Consider the following 6,993-nt stretch of genomic DNA (forward strand, 5'->3'; position numbering starts at 1 on the left):
AACGGCTTATTTGATGTTCTGTTGGCTGTCGTCTCATAAAGTGCTCTGCAGAAAAATAAAAAAAACAGTACTTCAGTGTCATTTAACATTATATATTTTCACATAAATTATACACCCTGTTTATAAACTTCCATTAAAAGTGAAGGACACTTACTCTGCACTTCTTCCTTTCGCAGTGTTTGTTGCATGATTCTCGAACTGCAATAGCAGTACCGAGCATACTTCCCAGCCAGTGCAACGCGGACCTTCTTTTTCAGTGGTTGCCCATTTAGAGACACAGGGTATTCAGTCAGTCAAATCACTTTTTATTCGATTTTTAAAAATCACAAAAAGACACAGGGTACAGTTCATCATCAAAAAAAGGCAATAGGATGCAACAATAAAATATATACAAGTATATCATGGTTAAAATAAACAAATTTCATAGGTTCAGTAAAAACAATAAAATAGACATATTTCATAGGTTCAATAAAAACAGTATATATAAATGTTTCTCATATCATTATAATATTTACAGTTGTACATTATTACGCTTCTTCTTGTTTATGCGGACTCCTGCCACTAAAAAGTTTGCTACATGGAAAGTTATGCGTGCACTAGACAAAAGTTGTAAAAACATGAGTGCTGGCCCACCCCATTTTTAATGTATCCGCTAGGAGCCTGAATAAAGTTAGTTTAGCCCACTAGTAGGATATTTTTAACCCTTATCACTCCACTTCACTCCCCTTCCCCCCCTTTTTCACATCACACCACACATAGTCTTCACAAAAAAAGTGCTCCTTCGCAATCGCGATAGTTGTAGCACGCCTCAACCCACAGCGGGTTGGGAATCCCCTATGATGAAGCATGTCACCGTGAGGAAACTCCGGTGAGTGAGGGGACTAAAAAGAAATACTTTTCTTTCCCTGTCTTAAATGTGCTTTTTTGTCTTTCTAAGACAGACCCAATGGTGTACTGTCCCAATAGCTAGCTAGGTTCTCTGGATCTGAACGTCTCAGATCTTTTCTGTAAACTAACCTGTACGAAGCCAGCCTCTCGGAGGATTGGTAATAAGTATTTTTTCCTAATTAGTGCATAATCATCACAGAATATAGTGAAATGTAAAGTATCCTGTGTCGAAAAATGATCGCAATCACAGGGACTTGCATTATCAGGAGTGTCCCATGTAGCATAGGAGCCCAGCATAAAGTGTATCAAATTAAAACGGAATTTAGTTAAAAGAAAACTATGAAAAGGTTTGGTACCAAAAACCAGGTAGGGTTCAGGGCCTGGAACGGTAATGAGGGCCTAGTTTCTTCTGACTAGCAGTTTTTTCAGGTCTAACTCTTCCCGCTCTGCCATAAATGAGTTTGTCAGTATTGATTTTATCATCTTGACGTCCTCTTTTTTTAATGGTGTCGGGGGAATAAAAAAGATCTATGCGCCCCCCCTGTGATAACATAGATTTTACATAGGCCAGCCATGGGATTTTTTGGGCCCCCTCCAGGACCAAGCAGTCTTTGAGAATCTGGTGATTTAAGGAAATTTCCTCGTTGAGCCAGGTTTTTAGCCAACAGATGACAGGGGCAGATTTAATTTGATCTGTGACATACCCAATGCCTGTCTCTGAATGAACGGTAAAAGTAGGAGTAGACTGGGGGACGGAAAGTAGTGATCTAAGGAATCTGTTCTCCACCTTTTGGATGGTATCTGGCTTTGTATATCCCCAGATTGAGGATCCATATGTGGCTATTGCCAAGCATTTGGCTTTATACACTTTAAGAATGGCCTCCATTGGTCGTGACCCCATTCTTTTAACGAAACTCAGGAGGGCTGCAGCGGATCTAGCAACTAGATTTTGTTTTAGACTTATGTTGGGCACCCCAGGTTCCTTTATCATCAAAGATTATGCCCAAGTAGGTAAAAGTGGAGACCCTTAATACTTCTTTCCTTGTACAAGGGAAGGTTATAGGTTTCTTTTTCCTACCCTTTAGACCCGCAATCATGACCTGAGATTTTTTGGTGTTTATTCTTCCAGCATTCTTTTAAGAGCTGATGCATTATCAATTTTAGGACAACTGTACGCTGCAGCAGCAATTCCTGATTTTTGTTTTGAGTGACAATTTTCCCTGTAAAATACAAAATATCCATTGAAGATACCCTTAAAGAAAAAATACACATTTTGGTGGAAGCCGTTGCAAATTTTAATTATAATTGAAATGTCCTCAATAGTTCCCAAATGTATTTACAGCAATTTTTAATCATCCCTCATCACAAAAATAATCATTTGGAAACCATTGGTTATTAGCTTCCAGTGCTTCACATTATAAACTTACCCCATAGAAGAATCCATGCTGCAAGAATGGATAGTGGAGATCTGGGAAGCACCAAACTGTTCTGAACACCCTTGTCTGTCAGTACTCTTCAGAGCTGAGGAAGTACTGAAGTTTAGTGTAGACTAAGCCTGGCATTTATGCAGACTGCCAGGTGGGTGGAGAATTGCTTCCATTGATTCTATTGGCTACACCTTTCTGCAGCTTGTGGGAGGAGCTAACACGCCTCCATTGATTCTATTGACTACACCTTTCTGCATCTAGTGGGAGGAGCTAACTCCTCCATTGATTCTATTGGCTACACCTTTCTGGAGTTTTGGGAGGAGCTAACACTAGGGCGTGTACTCCTACTGTACATTAGCCAATGAAATCATTGCAAGTAATGTCCCAACCCCTGACAATCTGTATAAGTAGCAGAGCATATTCCCATTAATTTCCTGTGCTTGAGCTCTGCGGAGTACAGGTGGATACTGGTGGTCAGGATTGTTTATTGCTACCTAGATAACTTTCTTCATTAAAACCTTTGGAATGGATACCCCTCTGAGGTAAGTCTATATGCATGTGCTGTCTTTGCAAATATTGATATTTTACTTTATTGAAGTTGTTTTATTTTGCTACATTTAACCTGGATACTGGAAGACTCTTAGAAAGATCTGTGTGTCCTTGATTTTTGTCTGCAAAGTCTTCAAACTACACCATACACATAAATCAATATCCCAAGAACTACATCAGATAGATACGTAATTTAACTTGTAGGCTGTAGAGGGGATCAGTGCGCTCGGAACATGCTGAAATAAATTCTGGAAATGTCTATTTTAATTTTGGGGGCAAATCTTCAAGCTGCACGATAAAAATAAATTCATATCTCAGGAACTACATCAGATAGAAACCTAATTTAACTACTGGGAGGAGCTGGCCCTAATAAGGTATGACATTGCTATCAGGCACAACAGTTTCCTTAAAAGCTTTAGAATGGATTCCCCTCTGAGGTAATGTGCTGGCTTTGCAATGTTTGATATTTTAATGCATTGAATTAGTGTTTGTGTAGCATATAACATTGATACTAAAATACATTTAGCCTTACAACATGTTATTCTCGTTACATAACCTTTTTATTTTCCTTCTAGCAAAGCGAATCGCATCCCATTGGTTGCACAAAGTGCTTTAAAAATTGTGAGCAGTTGTCAGTTCACTTGGCACGAGTTTGCAAGAAGAAAAGTACTCCTGAAGCGATTGCAGCAGTTTTAAAGGAGGCAAGAGAATCTATGATTTCTCATCTATTTTTAAAGGAAGAATATACACCTATGATAATCTGCAGCTCCTTTTTAACGAAGAGACCAGAAAAACGGTCATAAAGATGCTGGAAGAAAATGGGTGTTTTGTTGTTGGAAAGCCTGTCATTCAAGTTATCATGTAAGTAAAATATATATTTTTTTCTTTCCTTATTATTAGTTTGCTAACATTAGAATTGCTAAATCTATTTTCATATCTACTGCATTATATGAAGTCATACTTAATGTTTAACCCTTTAAACTTGTGTAATTAATATGTCTTCTATTTTACTAGCACATGATTTAACCTTTGTACAGATCTCTATTCCATCTGAGCATGTTGTGCTGTCATCTGAAGGAACCTGTATGCTATGAACTGTTGCATCGCTCAATTATATGCCTTACTTTTAGACCTAACACAGCCGAAGAAGACATGGGGAATGAACATCTGAGAGAAGAGGAAGAGGCTGCTGAATTATACCAACCGTAAGTTCAAATGACCAAAATCTATTTGCACCATAGTCCTATATTTGTATACTGTTTGTTTTCTAAAACATTTCACTATTCAATCCAACAGACCAAGTAAAACAAAGTGGCTGACAACTATACGGAAGAAGCTGAGAGACGCTGGTCTTTACAAGAAACATTCCCTGGACTGCAAACTGCTTGTTGATTTCAGAAACTATTTAAAACATGATCTCTCAGTCTCCAACTGCAAGTAAGAGGGAATGCAAATAAGCTTTTATTACTATGACTACCCTTATTCCTACTAATACCTATTATATTCAGTGAAGTATATAATTATTGTTATCTGTATTTATATATTTAATTTAAGCTGGAAAATGTAGCAAGATTCCTTTTCCTCTACAATCATGATGATCCATCAATAAATTTCATCAAGGAAATTCCACGCACACTGGAGTTCTTCAACTGCCTGAAAGAGCTTGGTTTAGCACAGCAGACAATCATAAATTACATGAAAAATATCAAGCAGTTTATCCACTATCACATGGTGGCTACAAACCTGAGAGAAGAAGATAATGATCTCTATTTGTCAGCTCAGCATTTCCAGTGTCTGATGAAGGACATGCAGAAGAAAATAAGCAGAGGGAGTTCAAAAGAAGTCACTCACAGAAGGTAAAAATGTAATCATTGTGAAGTATAATAGCCTTTAGATGATCATACACAATAACATTTCTCCTCATTGCAAGTTCCCAATTCAAAAATCATTAAATTATTATGTTTCAATACTATTGCATGGGCAGATCCTGTTATTATGTCTTTCCTAATATTGCCTAGATATAGGGAATTCACAGCAGAAAAGAAGACCCCTGGGGCACTGCTTACTGATTTTGGACAAGGCAAAAGAAGACTTCCTCACAGTGATCGAAAAGCTAAATACCAATCAGGATTTCTCTTCTCAGGAAACACTGGTGGTGTTGTATTATTTAGAGGCACTATTGCTCTTAAAGCATGTGCAGAGACCATGTGTTGGGAAGAATTTTCAGGTATGTAAACAAAAAAGACTAATATGAGTTAAACAAAGTGTCTACATTGAAGCCTTCATGCTCACTCTGCATAAACAATGTAGAATATTAAGGGCCTGATTACGACATTGGTTGTTTTCCTGCTGCCATCCATGGCAGCGCCATGCAGGAGGACCCCCAAAGCTGTACTCACATCGCCCACTGGATTACAATTGTAATTCTTGGTGGGCAGGTGGTGCTGCAGTGGTGTTACAGCCGTGCCTATCTAAAGGCCCATTGGTAACCCTCACACAGTTTGCACCATGCAGGAACTGGGACTCCCAGGCCCAGTCACAAAGGGGGCCCAGTTAGGGCCTTCCTTTGTTGCCTCACCGCCAGCCTTTCCATGGTAAGGCTGGCGGTGAGGCAACTCGTAAAATGCTTGACCGTGCTGCAGTGGCACCCCCAGCATATTGCAGCCTCTGACCACTGTGCCACCACCCTGAGATCATGGATCTCTGCCAATTGCAGTGGTCCAGTGGTGGTGTACACTCTAATTTTATATACAGTGGGGGGACCGCCAATCCGTTGGTTCGTTGATTCACCACAGGATTGGCGGTCTCATGGTCCTCATTCTTAAAAGAACTACATTTAAATAATTACAAACTATATCTAATTATTATACATACCTCACAATTTTGCAGGCTAAGGAATGGAGTGAACGAAGACTGTACAATGATGAGGAGGGAACCTACTTTGTGATTGTTGCAGTTAAGGAGCACAAAACTGCAGCCCAGCAGATTGCATCCTTTTGTTTAAGTTACGAAGAAGAACAGTTATTCTTTTAGGATACTATATTTATTTTTGCATAGCCACAAACATTTTTTGAATGTTTATTCACCCTGTACTACCAATTTAGATAATACCATCACATCATAATATTGTTTTATTGAGTAGCATTGCTCTTGTGTAAATACTACAGAATTTATTCACAGATGCATCTCAATGCCTGCTCTGTGACCTTATTATTGTGTTTTTTTCTCAGTGGTTTCAACAATATTTTACGAAGATAAGGCCTTTGATGTTAAAGAAAAAGAGGACAGCATCAACAATTGATCCCGTTTTTGTATCGCCAAGGGGGGGATTCAATTTACAACCCATCAAATGATCTTAATCGATTTCAAGAAAGGTATTACTGCAATGCTGGCTGTGCCTTTTTGAATTCCCAGATTATTATTGGTCAGTGGTGTACAAGTATACAATTTATGGGGGTTATGTAGCTTCCAAAGAGATGGCTTAAACATTTCTTATAACTAGTATTAATTTGTTAGGAATGGTATAAGCTCATGACCCAAATAATACCTTTATAAAATACATGACTATAGGATAACAAGCAAGTTTCACATATCAATAATTCTTACAGGTATAATGTTCCTGCTGTAACAAGTCAGCAAGCAAGACGTGTATACGAAACCGCAACAAAAAGACTGTACGGATGCTGAAAAGAGCCTTGTGGCGGACTACATGGCTCATTCAACTCAGACTGCAGAAAAGCATTATAGAATGATGAGAGAAGAAAATATCTGTGCAGCATCAAAACTGCTGAATAAGCTTGCACATGAAAACCCACGGTGAGGCAATAATCATTGTTTTTTTTATCTCACTGATTTTTAGAAAACAGTTACTTTACTCATAATCCTTATGCTTTTAATGTAACTATTTATTGTATTTAGACATTTATTTTGAACATTTGTTAACCATTCTTACTATCTGTGTTTGTTTGCAGATGCCCGAAACGAGATAATCCTATACATTGCAGACAACCACTTGATAAGAGACAGCAAAGGTATGCTACGTAGAATGTGCTGCTTTGTTTTTCGCATACAATCCTCTGTCATAAATTATGACCATCTTGTAGATATTATGTATTTTGCATGGTCTAAT

At 38.3% G+C, this 6,993-nt stretch overlaps 1 pseudogene; it reads left to right on the plus strand.

The window, feature by feature from the left end:
• Positions 1-3,669: 3,669 nt before the first annotated feature.
• Positions 3,670-5,897, plus strand: LOC147728710 (uncharacterized; annotated as a pseudogene).
• Positions 5,898-6,993: the final 1,096 nt, after the last annotated feature.

Source organism: Lissotriton vulgaris, chromosome 3_1 (assembly GCF_964263255.1).
Source record: "Lissotriton vulgaris chromosome 3_1, aLisVul1.2, whole genome shotgun sequence".
In the NCBI taxonomy this organism is placed as follows: Eukaryota; Metazoa; Chordata; class Amphibia; order Caudata; family Salamandridae; genus Lissotriton; species Lissotriton vulgaris.